The sequence below is a fragment of the Microcebus murinus genome, chromosome 4, assembly GCF_040939455.1.
Source record: "Microcebus murinus isolate Inina chromosome 4, M.murinus_Inina_mat1.0, whole genome shotgun sequence".
Classification (NCBI taxonomy): Eukaryota; Metazoa; Chordata; class Mammalia; order Primates; family Cheirogaleidae; genus Microcebus; species Microcebus murinus.
The window spans coordinates 44,685,958-44,707,725 of record NC_134107.1 but is presented as its reverse complement, the minus strand read 5'-3'; the positions used below and the strand labels follow the sequence as shown (position 1 = coordinate 44,707,725).

Genomic DNA, 21,768 nt, shown 5'->3' with positions numbered 1-21,768 from the left:
TATTGGAGGTGGGGCCTAATGTAAGGTGTTTGGGTCATGGGGTGGATCCCTCATGAATAGCATGATACCTTCCCTGGGTGGGGTAAGTGAGTTGTCAGTCTTTCAGTTTCCATGAAAGTTGGTTGTTAAAAACAGCCTGGCATCTCCTCTCTCTCTCTTTTGCTTCCTCTCTTGCCATGTGATCTGTATATACACTGGCTCCCTTCATCTTCCACCATAAGTGGAAGCAGCCCAAGGCCCTCACCAGAAGCCGAACAGATGCTGGCACCATGCTTCTTGAACAGCCTACAGAACCACGAGCCAAACAAACCTCTTTTCTTTATAAATTACTCAGTCTCAAGTATTTCTTTATAGCAACACTAAGTGGACTAAAACAGTAAACTTCAGAGCATAACACCAAAAGTCAGAAGACCTGGGTTCCAGGTTACTTCCATATGTGGCCTCTCATGAAATACAACATAACAGCATGAAAGAGTCCAGAAAAAATGCCAAAATAAGGGAAACAACCTGAATTTTCCTTAGAGAAAGTCAGGAAAGAAGAGAGCCCTGTGGCTGGAGAGGCCAGAGTAGGCTTTAGAGTTCCAGAACATAGCCCTGGGGCAAATGTCAGGGCTACATGCCAGGGAAAGATGATGTTTCTTGACCTGGCACAAGACTAAACAGGCAGTATCTGACAGACAGCTCAGATCAGAGACTTGACGTGGCCTCCGGGGGTGGAGCTGAGTGTGATGGAAAGATCTATGGAGAGGACTTAAGCATGACCTCAGCCTCTAAATGCATTCAGTGGGATGCAGTGGAAAGAGCACTACATTAGAAGTCAGAGGGGGAACTGGAGAAAGGAGATGAACATTGACTGGGCACCTCTCTATCCATGCTCTTGTGCTGGGCAGTTTATAATTACCTCATTCAGTCCTTATCACTGCCCTCCCAGGAAGATAGCAATAGTCACATTTTATAGAGAAAATGGGGCTCAGACAGGGAAAGTTGCTTTAGGGCTCTGAATTTCAGGATGTAAAACAGATAATAATAAAACCCCTCTACTGTAAGAATGCAATGAGATACAGTGTCGAGCACCTACCACCATGCCAGGTGCTTTGTAAATTTTATTATAATTATTAAGACTAATAACCACTTATAATATTAATAATCACTAGCTTGCACAAGGTCACATAGCTCATAAATGCCAGAAGTGGAATGTAAATACTGGATGGTGTTTCACTGTGTCAGACTCCCCCCACAGAAGACCAGGACTTGACAAGCAGTTCTGCCTGACCCCAGACAAACCACTGCATCCTGCACAGCCATGTTCTGTTAATCTGAACAAAGGGGCCAAGAATTCTGCCCTGCAGAGTCCACAGAGATGCTGGGCAAAACTGGTAAACACATATCTGCATTGTGCATACAGATGGGAACTGTGACAACTATGACGGATACCCTGAATAGGGAGACAAGTGTCTTCATGTTGGCATGACTCTACTGTGGTCACATATGAAGCCAGAGCCTTGTTTGAGGTATCAAAGATTTTGTAGGCAGCAAGTGGCCTCTAGTTTACAGTGACTGTGCCAGCCCCAACAAAAGGCTAGTCTGTATCTTGTTAATGCTCCCCGGGAATATAAAAACAGTGGGAACCTCCTAAGACACTACAGAAACATGCTTTGGGATTTTATCCAACACATTAGAAAAAAAATTCCTCACAAAATCAGTGTTAGGAAAGAGCTGGCATGGGAAAGGGACATAGCCAGAATTCTTCCAGGGGTCAGATTGCAAGCAACAGGCCACTCTCGGCACCTGAAAGGATTTCTCTGTAATGAAGACTGAGTTCTCTGGGAGAAACTTAAGCTGGGTGGGCTGTTTGCTAAGTGGATGTCAGTCTTCAGGCAGAAACAGGACAGTGTGTCCTGGCCCACCCCAGGCTACCAGCGAGCTGACACATGCCCTGCATTTGTGCTCTGGGAAGCAACGAATGTTCTCCCTGTTCAGAACACGTGGACCAAAGCCATGTGCACACAAGCCATGGGCACACACCGTAGAGCCGCCAGCTGATCAGAGGCAGCTGATCAGAGGCACCACAGGCTTCTTGTCTCCTTACATCCTGGGGTGCTGGCTGCTAGGCTTAACTCATCTGACCCTGATGCACGCAAAACTCCGCAGGGTATTATGAACCTGGGAAAAGAAGATCAGAGAGCAATTTGCCTACGTCACATAGCTGAAAGAGGTGGAGCCAGGATTTAGCCTAGGTCCTTCTGCCTTCAAGGACACATCGGTCCTTGGCAGATTTGCCTAAGGCAGACATACTTTCCAAGATACAAAACAAAGCCAAGAAATCAGAGAACCTTAGAGTTGTGATTCTCAGTCCACCACCCTACACAAGGAAGCAGTCCCTCTGCCTCACATGACACACATCACCCAACCTCTGCAGGAACACCTTTCCTAATAGGGGCTCACCATCTGCTCCAGTTGTAAGCAATTCTTTGTTCCACTGACAGAATGGCAGCTTCCCCTGAGTGCCTACATTGGTATAAATATTCCCCCTCCCCGCCCCACTGCATTACATTTTAGATATACCAGAGGACTTTTTAAAAGGATACCATGCTCCCTTTTGTGATGGTAATCACTGTTGAGAATTCATGTGGCTTGTGAGTTTAGATTTTCACAAGGCAAACATTCTTAGAGGATGCATCTATTCCACATGGGTATTCACAGATTCTGTCACATGGTGCAGGGCTGGATGAGTCACACCTCTGCCCATCTCCCCTTCCTGCCCGCCAGGCCAGCTCTTCTCGGTCATTCTACAGGAAGACACAAAGCCTGCTTAGATGCTTCGTTTACCCTCACCTACTCACCTGGACACAAAGAGATCCTTTCAGGCTACAAACCAGAACACAGGGTGAGGTGGGAGAACTCGGACTGCCCAGCTGGGCCCTGTTCAAAGTGGAATACTGACTCAGATGCAGTTACTATCTACGGGGACTCTGCAAAAGAGAGGTCCCCAGAAACAGGCTGAGGAGTTGCAGCTGCAGAGGAAGCCCCTGAAACACCAACCCTCTGAACTCAAGGACATGTTCCCTGAGGAAAGTTAGCAGCTCAGCATCCTAGAGATTTGTATTCAGAAGGGCAGCATCCTGCCTGGTGTCTCTAAGATCATAAAACCAGCAATGCCAGATGGGTTCTGGGGGTGTCACTTCCAAAAAAACCAGGGGTCCTTTCTGACCTGATATTGTGCCTGCCGCAAAATAGATACATATTAATAGCAAATATTTTAATTAATAGATGAATAAAGAAATGAATAAAAGCACATACGTCAAACACAAATATTTCACCCACAGATCTGGATAAAACATCCCAAACAACATGCATCAATATCTGAATTGTTTCCCTTAAAGAAGCAGATTCTCTACCCAAACTGATCATATTCCTCCTTAGGCTGAATTCCCCCATAGCATACCTTTTCAGAATATTCTGGTAAGGAAACAGGGGTTTTCCCACAAGGGGTGGGAAGCAAACAATGAGTCCTCGGACCAACTACTAAACAAGCCTGACCCCCAGAGAGGCTGTATCTGGGTCAGACTGCCCAAAGGCATTCCCAGACCATTGTGTCCTACCCTTGGTGGCCTTGGGCATGGAACATCTATACTTGGATACCTAAAAGGTACCTCCAGTGAAGAGCAGTTGTTCAAATTCAGATCTAGATCTTCCTACCCAAACCTGGTCACCTTCGGTTTTTTTTTTTTTTTTTTAGCTTAGTGAATGGCAGGGTCATAATCTATTCATGCATCCAGAAACCCAGAAAACCTGGAAGTTGTCCTTCAGGCTTTCCCTTTCCTCACAGCTATACCCAATCCATCATCAAGTCCTGCTAATTTCACCTAAATATCTCAAATCATGCTGTACTTCTTATTTCTGCTGTCACTATTCTAACTCTATCAGACATTATTTCTTACTGGGACTAATGCAAAAGCTTCCTCTTAACTGGTTTCCCCATACCCACTTTTATACCCTCCATCCATTCTCAGGGCCATCGTTGCAGAGATCTCTTGCAAATGCCAAATTGAGTGCAGTACTCTCCCTATGTGTAACACATACATGCTCACCTGTGCTCTAAATCCTTCAGTGGTCCCCGTGAGCTTAGAATAAAGAGGAAAAAATCCTTAACAAGGCCCACAAGGCCCTGATCTCTGTCGTCAGCCTTTTCTCTGTACTTAAGTCATACTGACATCTCAATTCTTTGAAAGCACTAAGCTGTCTCTCACCATAGGGGCTATATTGGCCCACATGTCTAGAAAGCTTTCCCCCCACCCTTCCCTTCACCTAATTATAATAACTCCTAATGATCCTTCATTAGCTCAAACGTGGCTTCCTCAGCAAAGTTATCTTTGATCACCTGAACTAGGTCAGGACTCGTTACATGCTCTCATAGCACCCTGTCCCTTTCTTTCATAGCATGTACTCTAGTCTGTAATTCTACATGATTGGTACAATTATTTTAATAGTGTCTGAGTCCTCCCATAAGATTGCAAGCTCCTTGAGGGAGGGATCATGTTTGTTTTATTGCCATAGTATCTCCAGCTTTTGGCACAAGGCCTGACACATACGAGATATTCAATGAAAACCTACTGATGAATAATAAAATACAGCTCTTCTCTGAGTTTATTTCAACTAATCATATCATATCTCTTTCTAATACCATTTTTAAGGTTCTCTGGAATCTTCCCTAGGCTAACAGAAACTGTAGATATTTTTGCCACCTCTTCTCATCTTCTGGTATCCACTACAGTGGCCTGTCTTCCATGGATCAAGAGCTCATGGCATTGCCATTATGGCCATCATCACCACCACAGTTACATGTACTGAGGATTTACTTACCACACATTAGGCACTAAGCCAAGTACCACCCAGAATATGGTATTCACTTAATTTCCACAGTACTATGATGGAAACACTATTAGCCCTATTTTGCTGACAAAGAAACAGAGACTCAGAGAGGATTTGCTAAAATATGGTGGGGCCAGGATTTGAACCTCAAACTCTAAATTCTACAGTCTTAATCATAACCTACTGACCTATAAAATGGGCCAATAATAACTACTCATAGTGACGTCAAAGGATTCAAGCAGAGTAGGCACTCAGTAAAGGGTGGCTGTTATTATTATTGTGGTGCTGGAGGCATTGTGAGGAGGGATAATCATTTACCATTTTTCCCAGAAGAGAACTAATCTAGTTGCCTTCCTGGGCTGGAACAGCTGGACTTGGTCTGAAAAAGAGACTTTTGTGAAAAGTAGCATGCTGCGGCAGTTCCAACATAGAGTGTGTGGAGAGGGGAGTTGTTGCTATGCTAACAAAACCAATGCAAAGATCTCTAGCCCTGGGAACTAACCATTTGGAATGAACTTGGGTTTCTCACGGCAAGCCCAGATTTCAGATCTACATGGGGAACCCAAACCTATAATAGTTCCTTGAATTTCTTTTGCTATTTCTCTCTCTACCTCCCTGTAGCACACAGTAACAAGAGAAAGCACACCACATTTGGAAGTCAGGTGATTTTAAGTGTGATTCTGATGTGCCCAGGGTGGAACAAGGGGGGATCCACCAAGGTATCTGAGCCCCAGTGTCCCAGGAAGCCAGGAGATGACAATGGATCACACTGTCATCCTCTGTGACCTGGCTTCAGGATGATCCACTTCTCTGAGTCTCCTTCCCTCCTTTTCCTGTCCCTCACCATTGGGCTACATTGTAAAGGAAGAAAAGAAACTAATATATTTGAGTTCCTACTATATTTCACGCATTTTACACCCATATTCCCACATAGTAAGTCTAAGTCAATCCTTACAACAATCTTAAGCAATAGGTGCGATTAACTTTATTTTACAATCAAAGAAACTAGTTTGAAGAGATTAAATTACAGGATAAATCACTGCACAGTAGGAGGGGGAGTTGAGATTCAAACCCAGTTTTGTTAGGTTCCAAAATCTGTGTTTTTTCTGTTTACCGGTATCAGAAGAAATTTATAATGACTGAGCCTGCAGGAGAAATTATGGAAATTACTTGGATGTGTATAAGTGGTAGTAAAGCCAAGAAAGCTCATTCATTCCCTCCCCTTCTCTCCATTGCCCCCCTGCTGACTGAGCACTTCCAGCATGCCAGACATTGTGCTGGATGCCAGGCATACAGAGATGGTAAGATACAGCCTCTCTTCCTGAGAGGCTCACAGTCTAGTGAGGGAGCAAGCTAGGACAAGCAAAGAACAAGAGAAAACCAGAAACTGAGCAAGAGAGAGAAGGCAGAGGATCCTAGAACACCAGAACCAGAGGGATTTTTGGAAGACAACTACTTAAAACCTGGCTGCATCACCTGGAATTACCTGGAAAATTATCACAACTAAAAATGTCCATGTATCCCATGCCCAATTCTACAGATCTAGATGTTGGCCCAGGAATCTATACATTTAATAATTATCCCACGTGACTTGACAGAACTGATTCATGGGCCAGGGGACTGAAACCACTGATCCAGCCCTTCACTTTGTAGGTATGGGAGCAGAGGGACAGAAAGGGGAAGTGAATAACCCAAGGACACACAAGAAGTCAAAGCTTCAGACTTAGGCATCCAGCTCACAGGCAAATGACTTGAAGTCATTTTTTAAAAATAGCACAGGCTATGTACAGTGACTCATACAGATTATATGCCTGTAATCCCAGCATTTTGGGAGGCTAAGGCAGGATGATCATTTGAGTCCAGGAGTTCAAGACCAGCCTGAGTAACACAGCAAGATCCCTTCTCTACAAAAAATGTTGAAAAATTAGCTGGCTTGGTAGCATGTGCTTGCAGTCCCAGCTACTTGGGAGTCTGAGGCAGGAGGATCACTTGAGCCCAGGAATTTGACGTTACAGTGAGCTATGATGATGCCATTGCATTCTAGCCCAGGCAACAGAGAGAGATCCTGTCTAAAATATAATATAATTAAATGAATAAAAAATAGAATGATTTTATTTTTACATATTATATATACATTTGTAAGTGCACACAACATATTTTATGTACATGGATTAGGTATCTCTTTAAGGACAATATTATATCTCTACTAGAAAATTATTTTTTACAAAAGCAAAGCATAGAAAATAACAAATCAACTTAGGAGACTAAAACTATACATAGATACTCAGGATGGATATATGTTTTCATAATCAAGATCAGTATTCTCACCCTATCCTACCTCTGACTACCTCCTTCCTAGGTGATCACAATAAGGCAGAAAACTATAAAGTAACCAAGAATAGTGCCTCAAGATGCTGGTTCCCAGACTGTGATGGAGAAAGAAAGAACAACAGACAATAGGCACTTTAATATTTGCTAAAACCTTGCTATCCCCACAGCATCTTTCTACACCCAGAGGGGAGATGTCTTGGTCACTGAAAAAGGGATGGGCCTCCTGCTTCCAGCTTCTCCGCAGTGAACTTGACCCCCTTGCCTCACAAAAAACATCTGCCCTTCTAGCTTTCAATTCTTTTCATGGGCAACATGGGAGCCAGGCATGGGCCAGTGGTAGAGTGGCTCTGAGCCAGTGAGGGGAGGCAGGGCCTTCTGCAGGTCCTCTGTGAGCTCACTCAGCAGCTTCTCATCAGTTACTTTCACCCAGTGCCCTTCTTTGGCAGTATCACTACTGTTTCCTCTGTATGTGCTTGTTTATTTGAGAACTCTGTTGGCAAACTCTACATGCTCTGCTTCAACTTCTTCATGCTCATCTTTTTGGCAGTCTTGGCATAAAAAATTTCAATCTTATTTACCTTTTGGTGCCCAGCTATCAAAGCCTACTCCTTCCTCTTCTACTCTCAAGCCCTGGGCTCCATGGCTGACAAGGGAGGCCAGAGAAGTGGTTAGAGAGGTAGACAGGGGAGACTCAGGAGAGCTGTCAGAAAAGCCAACTGCAAAAAGGATTTCAAGGAGGTGCTCCTCAGCAGTACTGAGTCACCCAGCAGCCTCAGTAGAACTGGAGTAAGACCTAGGCTCAGCTGACTGGATTCTCCATCCTGGATCTGTCACTGATATACTGGGCAAGTCACACCCTTCCTTTAGCCTCATTTTTCCCATTTTTAAGTGAAGAAATTAAATTAGCTTATGTCCATGGTTCCCACCAAGATCTTGAGATTTTCCTTTTTTGTTCTCTTTGGCATTGGATACAAATGACTAAGACTCAATAATAAATGTTTAAATCCAGAACCATAGACTCTGAAATCTTACAGCTAAAAGAAATGGACCAATCCAATTCTTACTTTCCTATTCATTTAATGATAAGGAAACTGGGCCAGGTGCAGTGGCTCACGCCTCTAATCCTAGCACTCTAGGAGCCTGAGGCAGGAGGATTGTTTGAGGTCAGGAGTTCGAGACCAGTCTGAGCAAGAGCGAGACTGTCTCTACTAAAAATAGAAAGAAATTAGCTGGACAACTAAAAATATATAGAAAAAATTAGCTGGGCATAGTGGCACATGCCTGTAGTCCCAGCTACTCGGGAGGCTGTGGCAGGAGGATCACTTAAGCCCAGGAGTTTAGGTTGCTGTGGGCTAGACTGATGCTACGGCACTCTAGCCCAGGCAACAGAGCGAGACTCTGTCTCCAAAATAATAATAATAATAATGATAAGGAAAGTAAGGTCCAGAGAGAACTGTAAGTTTTATGAGGGCAGGCACTACTAGTCTTGCTCTCCATTGCATGCCTGGCACATTTTCAAAAATCTTTGTTGAATGAATGAATGAACAGCTAATCTTCCTCCAAGGTCATTCAGCCTGGGGCAGGAGAAGTATCCTCACTCTTTGCCTGGAGGTAGGGTGCAGATAAGACAGAAGCCTCAGGCTGCTTCCAGCCCCTAAAGGGATGGTGCTCTCCAGCTAGAGAGCCATAACAGAGCCAGGAACAAATTCTCAAGGCTGGTGGTGCCAGCAGCGCTTGGCCACAAAGTGGGCTTCTACTAGAGTCCTCTGTGGTGTGCATAATGAATCACGATATGTCAATTACTGCATTCTGTTAACAAGCTCATGTCTGCCTGTGCGTCGCCAATCAATGCCCTGCAATTTGCCACAGATCTGCAGTTAATATATGGCAGAACAAGTGCAGCAGAGGATTTTGAAACACTCCAGACCCACGGAAATCAGGTGGTTTATTTGTTTTTGGCAACTACTGGCTTTGACGACTGAGCAGCAGCATATAGGGATGTACTCTCTCCTCTCTGGGGAAAGGGTCTGTGTCCTCAGTATCCTTTACTGTCCTGGCTTAGATAAGTCCAGATAGAGAAAGCCATCTTTGTACTCTTTTCTCTGAAGTACTGAACAAAATGGAACACAGGCAGGGTGGTAATTAAAAATTACCTCTAGCATGGTTGGATGGACTGGTCATCTGGTCATAAGCATGGTTGGATGGACTGGTCATCTGGTCATAAGCATGGTTGGATGGACTAGTCACTGGTCATCTGGCCATCAATCCTGTGTGGATTCACACAAGATTCAAATTCTGGTTCCACCATACATGAACTTGTGATCTTGAGTGAATCTCTTAATTTGTCTGCAACTTCATTTCCACATCAGCAAAACTGGAATAATAATACCCTACCTTGCAAAGATATTACAAGATTAAATGAGATAATGCATACCAAAACCCAGAACAGTGGCTAGCATGTAGCAGGTACAGAATACATAAACTTCCTATCATGTTAGAGATGTTTTCTGAAGGGATTCTAACCTCTTGAGAAAGATTAGGGAAAAGACCCTTGGCAAACCCAGACAATAGCCTCTGTGTTGTAGATGTGTTTCCCCTGGCCCGATGGTTCCACAGTAATGATTACAACTGCAGTCATGTGAGCATATCAGATCTGCCTTCCTCACCTCCACACTGGCTGCGAGCGAAGCAGTGAGCAAGCCTCCTGGTGAGAGGGGAGGTTGTTCATTTCTCAGGCAGCACCGCTGCAGCCCCTGACCTACTTTCTTACTAAAAATAGCCCTTCTTAGGTCACTGCCGCAAATTGAATTCCACTGCTTCACTGCACCAAGTAAGCAGGTGGGTGGGCACCACAGCACATTTGGTGAGCTGGAGCACTTTGCTTGCATGGTGCATTGCTCCCAAGGATGCTAATCCCACATGCCTGAGCAGAGGGCAGAGCGTGTCTGTACACCACAAGGCTGTATGTGGCCCTGCTAGGATGTCTTTGTTTGGGAGGGTAGTGAGGGAGATTCAAGTTCCAGTTTTCCCATCTGACAGAACTGAAGTGAAATATGGGCTCCAATACTTTCCTGTTATTTGATCTTGGGAAAGTCAAAACTTTTCTTTGCCTCAGTTTTCTCTTCTGTAAAATGGAGACAATACAATTGACCTTAAATTATTACTGTACAGACAAAAAAGCTATATATAAAGTCATCCTAGGCACAGAAGAGGTGTTCAGTAATGAAGCTAGTAGAGTTATTCTCCATTGTCTGGTCTGTTGCTCCACAACGACCTCATGCTGAAGCCCCTCATAGCAGGAGTAGCAAGGGACAGGAGACCAACAACTAGAAAGATTTTAAGCTGAAAGGGTCTTGGAGGTACTTAGGTCAAAGGTTCTCAGACATGGCTGAGTACCCCAATGACCATGGTAGCTTGTTAACAATACTGATTCCAGGTCCTTACCCCGGTGAGGGGATTCAAGAAGTGTGTCTAAGAGCCAAGAAATCTGCATTTTAATAAGCTCTCCAGGTGATTCTAACGCATTGCCAGGTTTGAGAACCTCTAAGCTAGGCCAGTCACCTCATTAAAATAAATGAGTATAGAAAGAAATTACTGGATAACTAACAATATAGATAGAAAAAAACTAGCTGGGCACGGTGGCACATGCCTATAGTCCCAGCTACTGGGGAGGCTGAGGCAGGAGGATTGCTTTAGCCCAGGAGTTTAAAGTTGCTGTGAGGTAGGCTGATGCCACAGCACTCTAGCCCGGGCAACAGAGTGAGACTCTGTCTCATAAATGAATGAACGAACGAATGAGTGAGTGAGTGAATGAATTACTGTTGCTTTTCTTCCATTATAAGCATAATGCATGGTCATTATAAACTATGCAGAAAACATGGAAAAGCAAAAAATAAAAGTAAAAAGTGAAAATTCAACAAACATATATTGAGTGCCTATTAAATGCCAGGCCCTTTACTAAGTATTAGGGATTTATTGGTAACACAGTTCTGACCCCTAGAGAGTGTACAAGTCTATGTGCAGAGACAGAAATAGATAACATCAACAATGCTGCCTACATTGGGAAGTATTATTCTTCCCAGTACTTTTTTCATATATAGCTTTTTATTTTCATTTTTACATGACCAAGGCTATTACTCTTACTTAGTAAATAGTGCAAATTAGTCACACAGATGGGCCATAATTTATCCAGCCCCAAATGTTGGACATTTGGGTAGCTCCTAATTTTACTAAATTATAAAAACACTGTGATGAGCATCTTTAACCATAAAGCTTTTTCCGTATTTGAGATCTTTCCTTAAGAGAGAATTCCAGGATATGAATTAATAAGTGAATGGACATCTTCAAGGTTCTTGATAAGAGCTACAAAGGGTCTTCCAAAACTGGCCCAACTATTTTTATAAGTAAGGAAGTAAGGACCACAGGGGTTACATGTCTTGCCTAAAACACACTGTTGAATAGGGGAGATACCAAGAGCAATACCTGGGTCTCCTAACTTCCAGGCCAGCAGTCTATCTTCTGACCACATTGCCTTACTATAGTTCAAGGCTAGATGGAATAAGATCCATTCAGCCAATGCCTCTGATCACTTTTAAGAATTTTAGGTTACCAATGTATATGAGTAGGAAATGAGAGTAATATGTGTGTTTACTTGCACACATACAGTTCTATGAGTCTATTTTACCATCCTTATCATGTATGTTCCTCTGCCAATGTCAATTTCTGTTCTAGCCAAGCTGAGCAAATCTTACAATGTGTCTTACCTCTACACCTTTGATCCTACATGAAATGTCTCCTCTTCTCCTATTCAAAATTCTATGCAAATTTTTAAAAGACTGATCTACATGATCCAAAAAGCATTTTCAAACTATAGGCATTTACCATCAATAACATCCACTGGATGTATTGGATACATGCAATAAATAGCAGAAATATATGATATTTATTTTATTGTTTTCCACCAGCACCTCTTACGTTGATGTAAAATTATTTAAATTTTACCCCCATAATAAAAGCTGTCTCAGGCTTCTGTTATTAGAAAGGGTTGTTTTAGCCCCCACCCCCAAAGCTAATGAGAACATTTCTAGAGTTTCATGGGCCCAAGACAGGTCAGTCAAATCCCCTGAACCTTCTGTATCTACAGTAGCATCTTGGTAGATCGGAAAGAGTGTTGCACTAGGAGACAACAATAATAGCTTCCATGTGCTAAGGACCTACTCTGACCAGGCTAGTTGCATTGTATTTACATACATTATGTATGTAAATTAGAATCTTTAAAATAATCCCAGCAAGGGAAATATTATTAGCCCCATTTTACAGATGAGGAATCTTGGGACCTGAGAGACTGTGTAACTTGCTCAGGGTCAACATCATTAGTAAGTGGCAAAATCAGGATTTAAACTCAATTATGTCTGACTCAGAAATCCATGTTTTTTTCTGCTTTACTACACTATGTCTTAGAGCAAGTGTCATTTCAGTTCTAACTCTGCTACTTTCAAGATATATGATCCTTTCTGAGTTCATTTTCTGTTCTTAGAATACCAGACTGGGTAAATTATAAAGAAGTTTATTCAGCTCACAGTTCTGGAGACTGGGAAGTCCAAGAGCATGGTGCCATCATCTAGTGAGGGTCATCCTACAGTGGATAGGTGGAAGGGCAAAAGAGTGTGTGCAAGAGAGAGCTCACTTTTATAACAAAGCCACTTCTGTAGTAACTAATCCATTCCTGCAATAATGACATTAATCCATTCATGAGGGTGGAACACCTATGACCCAATCACCTCCCAACACTGTTACATTGGGGACCAAGTTTCCAACACATGAACTTTTGGGGGACAGTCCAAACAACAGCAGATACTCAACAGGACATTTGTAATCTCTGAATCCTAGCCGCCTCATATGTAACATGGGGATAATTATCTTCCCATCGTGCCCCTCACTCCCAACACACACATATACACACAGGGCTACTGCCAACTAAATGTTACAATGGGTATAGACAGACATATGGGTTGTTATTAGAGACCTGAATATCACAACTGATCATCCTGATGATGACTGGATACCCTGCCAAGATCCTCTGTCACTTAAGAAGGATTTAATTATGGTCAACCAGACAGCCCCTTCTAGCATCAGAAAGTGAATGGGTGAAATGCATTTCATAATGACTTCAATAAGACCTGAAACCAAGAGGTTAATACTCTGAGAAAATTCATGAACCAAAATACTGCATTCCTGGAGCACTCTGGGGAATCCTGGTTCCCCGGGATATTTTCCTGCTCTAACGCTTACATGTATGCATTTGCATATACATTTGCACACATGTACAGATCTTTCACTAGCAGCATGCTTCAAGAAAAGCATGATTCAGCAGAAGGGAGGCCAGGCTTGGATTTCAGGGGGGCTGTTATAATGGGTTAGGGACATTTAGTTCCGTTTTCCAGAGGCTTCTGGTGAAATGTCAGGAGACAATGACTGAGATGTAAGGAGACCTGGGTTGTAGTTCAGATTCTGCTGCTTACTAACTATATAACATTGGACACGATTCTTTACCTCTCAGCCTCAGTTTCCTTTCACATAAAATAGGAATAATACCTATCTTAGACAAATTAGTTAACCTCCCTGGGCCAGTAATTCCTCTGCTGTAAAACTGTTGTCACAATTACTATGTATATGTCCTTACTCTGTGCCAGTCCTGTGCTGAGGGCTTTACATGCATTTTTACACTCATCCCTACAGTCCTGTGAGCTGGGCACTATTATCTCCAGCTGATAGATGAGGAAACCTATGCTCAGAGAAGCTCAGTAATTTGACTCAAGTCTGTTAAGTTACAGAGTTAGGATTCAAGTGCTGGTCTCTCTGATTTGAAATCTTGTGCCCTTAACCACTAAACCATATTCCTACCTACTAGAGAGCTGCTGCAAGGAAAAAATGAAATAACATTTATTATTATGTACCTCCTGGGTGTCTAGTAGTCTATATCCCTCTTCTCTAAGACACGTGAAGGCAAGGAGGCTCTACAAAGGCCATGTACATGAGGCCGCTCTATGGCTGTGGGGCTCTGTGTGAGTATGTCTGCATCTCAAGAAGGGAGGGGAGAGACAGTACCTGGTGGAAAAATATTTACTGCTGTGCTTCCCCAAATGCATGAAGTCAGCCGTACTGCAAACATGGGTGAGGGCTATTAACATTCCTCCAAAGATATAAAAGTTGGGGAGTTGAAGGCTAGTTGCAATGAGAGAATCTTGCTGAAGAACAAAGTAAAACATTCGAATTCACACATTATCACAGATTTCCTTTAAGATGATGGTATCCAAGGTGACTGTGCTTGATACTAATAAAAACATGGGAAGGCAGTAGTATTCAGAGAACATAGACGATGTCCCCCAAGACCTACTGCTTACACAGAAAGGATGAAGGGACATGAGGAAGAAACTACATTTTTAAACCTTAGGCTGGATTAAACTAAAAATAGAGCTGTGATTCAAATGTCTATTACTGAGTTCTCTGCCTTTGCACTCTGGAAACCAGGTTGTTTCGCTCTCCATCTAATCTACCTCCCCAAGATATTCATTCCCACAGCTTGGAAACAGCAAAATAAGAATTACTGAGAGTCTAATGAGAGCCTGGTACCATGATGGGTCCTTTATACCCATGATCTCATCTGAGCTGCACAATCACCTTGGGAGGCATTTTACAGATGAGGAAACTGAGGCCCAGTTAGGTAAGATGACTTGCATAAGGTCACTCAGCTAGTAAGTGGCAATGCTGGGACTGAATGAACTAAGGCAAATCTGACTCCAGAACCCAAGCTCTTTTAAATACATATGCTTGCAACATTTCAAAGTAAGAAGCTGAGCTTCATTTTAAGCTTAGCAAGTGATAAAAGCAGCACTGCTATCCAATTTACCTTCTGGCTCTGGGAAGGACCCAGCAAAGCAGCCATTTGAATGATTCATTCCTGTGACTGACAAGGAGACTTCTATTGGTTATAGCTTCAGCAGCTGCTAAATCTGCCCCTCCAGTTGGCTCAGGGAGGTGGAATTATTTATGTAAGAATTTTAGTGGCCTCCTGCCTCACACACGATTATTATAGATTTTTAAGTGATAAAAAATGTCATAAATCATAATAAAGGACAAAAGAAGTCAGGGTCAGGGAAAATAACAAGAGAGAGGATATTCAGAGAAGTAGGTACAGATGTAAGGTTTACAAAAACACTTTCCTAGCAATTTGTTCATATGATCATCATAACCTCCTGGGAGGTAGATGTTGTATAGATGAAGAATGTGATGGTCAGAAAGGTTAAGGTCTGCGGTCCAAGGTCAGATAGAGGCTAGGATAGGAACCTAAGTCTCCTAATTCCCACCCAGGGCTTCCCCAAACCCAATCACCCAATAAAGTGAGGCCAGAATCTGTGAGAATTATCAGAGAAAGAATGACAGGACCTGTATGACAGGACCAGGGAGGGGAAAGTGGCTGTGACAGTATCAGAGAAAGGCAGCATAGAGTCTGGAACTGTGGGCTTGGGAATCAGAACATCCCACCTTAGATACACACTAATTGTGTGACCCTGGGCAAATCACTTCATTTCTCTGCCTTGATTTCCCCACTTGTAAAATATGGCTAATAATAGTATCTACCTTACACAGTTGTTGTGATGGTTAAATAGAAAAAACAAAACAAAACAAAACACGAAAACACCATACACACACAGTACTGGGCACCAAGGTAAGCACTTGGTGTTTGTTAGCTGTCACTGTTTTCACCATCATGAAGGTGCCTAGCACACTGCCTGGCACAATAGAAGTGTTCAGTGAATATCATTCCCTCTCCTTCCCCTTGCTCCTATACCTCTCAGGATACCAAGCCCCCTCCATTATCTGTAGACCTGTTGAGAAGAGGTCTAGGGTTGCAAATTGGGAGAGCAGAGGGTACTTCTTCCCAGGCAGCCCAACTGGGCCAGCCTTGTTTACTGGGGCAGTGAGTTGCTGCACAAAGTCCATCAATCATACTTTGCCCTGTGTACTTTCAGGTCACTCCCCAGAAATTAACAACTCCATCCTGGTTTCTCTCCGGGGAGACAGAATCATCGTGTGTATGGGGCTCCTACTGAAGACCTATCCCTTGCAATAGGTTCTTGGCATCTAGGGAGAAAGTCTACCAGGATGGGTGATCCATGCAAAAGGCTGCAAGAAAAGTAGTCTTTGCCCTGGCTAAACTACTGAATAATCATGGAATAGTCATATCAATGTAGCATTATCAAAGCCAGGTGTCCTCAAACTATGGCCTGCGGGCCACATGTGGGTGTTTTAGGCCGTTTGTTTTTCTACTTCAAAATAAGATATGTGCAGTGTGCACAGGAATTTGTTCATAGTTTTTTTTAAACTATAGTCTGGCCCTACAACGGTCTGAGGCGCAGTGAACTTGCCCTCTGTTTAAAAAATTTGAGGACCCCTGGTCAAAGCCATCACAACACTATATCTTATAGCAGAGCCACTTAGCAGAAACACTACCCATATATACATGAAGAAAAAACTATAATTAAGTACACCTGCTTCACTAATCTTTCTCTACAGAAACAACTCCCTGACCTCTCTACAGAGCTAAAAGTCTTCATTCCAATCTCCTACCAGGCAGTTCTATTTGCATATTCCATAGGCATCTCATCCTCAGTCATGTTCAAAAATAAATTCATCACCTTGCCCCATACCTGTTCTCTCCTCTCTCCATGTAGCACCCTTCTCAGTCAATGATGACACATCTTCCCAGTCTACCAAGCAGAAAACTGGGTACCACACCTTTGATCCTGCCCATTCTTCCCTTCTCTTCTCAACTCTGTTCACACTAGGCCACTCAATCCCAATAGGCTGAGCTCTGTCTTTCAAATCTCTTCCCTACTTCCTCTCTCTGCTGCCACTGCCCCAAATTCAGGTTCTCATCAGCTCTCCCCTGCGGTATGCTCTCATCTCACCACTCACTGCTCTGCTTCCAGAACCCTTCCCTTCAACAGCCTCCAGCCTGCTGCTCCCAGAATGATTTTCTTAAGATACAGGTTGGACTATGTGATGGTGAGTTTTATATGCGTACCTAGTTATAAAATCTAACACTAATCTATGTGAAATAAAATCCCTTGCTGTGAAGGTATTTTGTAGATGTAACTAACATCTATAATCAGTTGACATCATGTAAAGGAGAGTATCCTAGATAATCTCGGCAGGCCTGATCCAATCAGCAGAAGAGCCTTACAAAGAGAAGTGGGATTCCCCTGACGAAGTAGCTTTGCTTATTGGCTGTAGCAGCTGCTCCTGCCCCCCAGTTTCCAGATTGTCCTTCCTGAGTTTGCCTAGCCAGTCCCCACAGTCATGAAAGCCAATTCCTCATATTAAATATCTTAATGTATACCTCCTACTGAGTCTGTTTCTTTGGCTGAACCTGAGCTGATACAATCTATCTTTGAAAAAAAATTCTTATCTTGATAGGATGAAATTTTGATTCTGACCTATTAGATCAGAGAAAATTATAGCTATCATGCCAAGTTTTGGCAAGGATGCAGAGCTACAGAAATCTTGGTTTACTGCTGGTGTTAAGTGTCAGGCATTAAGCCTGGTTTTGTACATATACTACCCCATTTAACTATCATAATAACTCTTTGAGTATTCTCATTCTCTTTATCTATACAGGAAACTGAGGCTCAGGGAGGTTGCAATTCATTCAGAGTAATGTGGCTAGAAAACAGCAGAGCTGAGTTTCTTTCATGGACTTAATGTTTCCCCCAAATCACATCAACTGCATTTAAGAATTATAATAAAACAATATTTATTAGAACTATGATGCTCTATCTTACTTTTTATACAAAATTATTACCTTTCTTTTCCAACCATACTTACACTTTTCACAACGTCAAGAAGTCTGTGTAAAGCAAGGTGGGAGCAGAGGGAGGCCAGAGTGTTATCTTTATTTTTATACATATGCAATTAGAGCCCTTGGAGGGCAAGGAAATTATTTAAAGTCACACACAAAAAAAATGGAAGATTAATAAAAACATCTGAACAGTCTAAAGGGCCAGATTAAAAGACATCTTCCCTAGGGGACAGACAGTCCTGAATTTGGAAGGTGTCACAGTTTCAAATACAGTAGTTACCCCTTTGTCTTTGGGGAGGATATATTTCAAGACCCCCCACTAGAGGCTGAAACCAAGGACAGTACTAAACCCTATATATACTATGTTTTTTCCTATATAGTAAATGCAGATCAAGTGTATACAGCATGGATATGCTAGACAAAGGGATGACTCACATTCTAAATGTGATGCAGCAGGATGCACAAGATTTCATCACACTACTCAGAATGGTGTAGAATTTAAAGCTTATGAATTGTCATTTCTGGAATTTTCCATTTAATATTTTCAGACTGCAGTTGACTGCAGATAACTGAAACTGTAAACAGTGAAACTGCAGATAAGGGGGGACTACTATATTCCCTCCTGAGACATATGATTTGAAGCACAGGGTTCTGGGCTGAGCAGTAAGAGACCTGCTTTCTCAGTCTGCTTGGGCCTCTCCTCTGCACACACACATCACTGCCCCTTCTGAGACTTAGATATTTCACTTATAGATGAGGAGAGGGAATAGATGGTCTTTGAGGTCCCTTCCAGCTCCAACTCACTTTAATTCTATAAACCCAACATTCCCAAGTACACTACAGCCACCTACACTTTGCAGGGTCTTTCTGGAATGGACAAAGGTTATTCTGCAGTGTGGACACAGAGATGTGGCACAGTAACTCAAGACACTTAAACCCACCCCTACCCACACACTTCTTCTCTAGGCCACTTTTACTGCATGTCTTCAGACAACCCCACTTCCTGTCCCACTGATAGTTTAAAGGCAATATAACTAATGAGTTCATCCTTTCCTCTCTGCCAACATCTCTGCTGCCATGGCTGGCTCCCCTGTGCTCAGATCTCCATAGTGCAAGTTGACCAGGAATCACCCAGTCAACACCAACACATAATTTCTACCACCAGGCCCTCTCTCATGCTTATTCTCAATTAAATATTAATTTGTTGACTTTAGTTCATATTCCTACCCTTGATCCTGATTTTGTCATCCTTTCTGTTTATAAACACTCTCAGTTTTCTGATTTCAGAAAAAGAGGAATGTTCTCCTTTTGTGTCTTCATGGGGTAAGGCTGAGGCTGGAGCCTTTTGGCAGCCACAGGAGACCCCTCTGCAGCTCTTAGCAATCTATCACTGAATAATTTGGGAAAATATCACTCACTAATCATGACTCCACCTCTATGGATACTCAACCCTTATACCGTAGAGTACCTAGGAAAATGTTTTCCTCCCCGAGCAAGTTACTCACCCTCTCTGTGCCTTAGTTTCTCCATCTGTGCAACAGGTATAATAATAGTACCTACCTTACTGTTGCTATAAAGAATCAACTAATAATGTCTGTAAAATGTGTAAAACCACACATGGACCAATAATGTCAGCTGTTGCTGTTACTCTTATGGTTCAGTAAATATTTGAGCATTGATAATCTACTGTGTTGGTTTTCTGGGCCCTTCTTTCTCCTTAAGCTTCTCCCAAAGCCAAGTTATTGATATCATTAACTTTGTTTTTTTAAACCACAATTGAGTTCATATAGCAACCCCCATGGGAATCCTCAAAAAATTAGGAAACAAACACAAAACAGATCTAAATTTCTGCATAATACTGGGCTGCATGTTCCGAAACCTATGATATGCAGCAGCACACGGAAATGGAGAATGTACCTCTAGTGTGGGTGAGAAGCAAAAACTACTCAAACAAACCAAGTCAAGGCCTCCTGACGCCATAAACTGTTAGGTCAGAGTGACAAAGGTGGGGCCCTTTGGAGCTCACCTCAAAGGTTGGTGATGCTCTATTTCGAGAAGGGTGTGATGTGCCGGCTTGAGTCAGGATTTATAATCCTGGGTTTATAATCCTGAGTTTATCCTTTAACTTGCTGTGTGACTTTGGTCATATCATGTTGTCACTTAGGCCTTAATTTTCTCTTGTGTAAGCACTGGGCTGTTTCTGAAGTCCACTCTACTGTTTGAGTCTGTGGTTCTATGACTTCAGGCCTCTTCTTACATTAGATCAGCTATGATTCTGCTCTTCTCCCTTAGAAAGGCAGTCCCCTCCTACAATAGAAGTCTATAAACCTTCTTTGGCCACCTCACCATTTGGCAAAATTAAATTTCTAAAAAGTATCTGCCCAAGATAAACATATTTCTTCTTCTTCTTCTTCTTCTTGCTATGTAATGCCATTTGGTAAAAACTTCTGCAAGTTGGTTCCTAATGGATCATAGTAAATTCCCTTTCATATGCAGAATTCATCTCAGAGGTGTTACCTGAATAAAATGAACAGACTCACAAAACTCACCAATATAAAGGCCACAGTGCCAAGGCTTCAGCTCTGGGTGGCTTCCCTTGTGTCATATTGTGCAGTAATGCAACTTCCAACCAGCAGTCTCTGGGCCATTTGGGACCATTTTCTCTATCCTTTTCATCTATGGGCTGAAAAGAGCCACTAGGAACTTCCCATTAATCTGGGCAGATAGAGCCCAAGCCTTTATCTCCACTTCCTTCCCAAACCCTGCTAAACTGACTGGAAAGGAATAAAGAAGGTATGAAGTCCACACCAAGAAAAGAAGAATGGAAGGGGAGACAATAGCAGACAAGATAGCTCAACACATTTCAAATGAGTAACAAATGGAGAAGGTAACTGACTTCACAGAGTGGAGGAGGCTGCAGCTCAGGGCTTGCTGAAGGGAACAATGATAAGGGAACACACTTTTCTTGCAGAACACTAGAAAGCCTCAGGACTGAGAGGCACCAGCTGCCTGTGAAACTCAGGTAAGAAACGGGCTGAAATCAGAGGGGTTGGCTGAAAGTATATTTATAGTTTAGTTAGATGTCCAGATTCTCCTCAACACACACAACCAGGCAACACCTCTTGCTATCCCTAAGGGAATATTAGACATTTATTCTATGGAGAACTAACTCAAGGAGTCACTGGTCTCTGAAAAAGCAGATTCATCAGAGGGTGGGAGTGAGGATCAGGATGAAACAAATGGGTTCTGTGATAGTCTGTTAAGGGATGATGGGACCAACCCTCTAATCCCGGCTACTTTCCCTCACCCTACTCCAAAAGTCAATGGCTAGGTGTATACCTTCTAAAGCAGGAGATTAAATATTGATCTCTGAAGGTCTGCCAATGAAAAACTTCCCTCACACCTCAGTCCAAACATTTTACAAGGAAGTCTACCAGCCCATCTCTTCCATGCACAAAGAGTCTCACGTTTCCATATAAACAGATAGCAAAAGATTACCAGATCTTTAGAGAAGAAAATCTTTGTAATCAGGGTCTCAACAGAAGACAGATAACACCTCAAACCCTATAGCAGGGGAGAGTTTAACACAGGAACCATTTACAGAGGTACAGACAATGTTTAGTATCCCAGGGCTACTAGATAAAACTAGAGCTCTACCACCTCTAAGCCTGAGGGAAGGGAAGGTAGGAGTTATCAGAACTGGA

The 21,768-nt window shown here is 42.7% G+C and overlaps 1 protein-coding gene across 7 annotated transcripts in view; it reads right to left on the bottom strand.

Annotated features, from left to right (window-relative positions):
• SERGEF (secretion regulating guanine nucleotide exchange factor) overlaps positions 1-21,768 on the bottom strand; it is a 236,204-nt gene that overhangs the window by 46,744 nt on the left and 167,692 nt on the right. For 2 of the 7 annotated variants that reach the window (XR_012918959.1, XR_012918958.1), the window contains one exon: positions 9,357-9,470. The exons of the other annotated variants lie outside the window; for them this stretch is intronic. The gene's annotated coding sequence lies outside the window, so the exon portion shown is untranslated. The remainder of the gene's footprint in view (positions 1-9,356; positions 9,471-21,768) is intronic. 7 annotated transcript variants of the gene reach the window in all.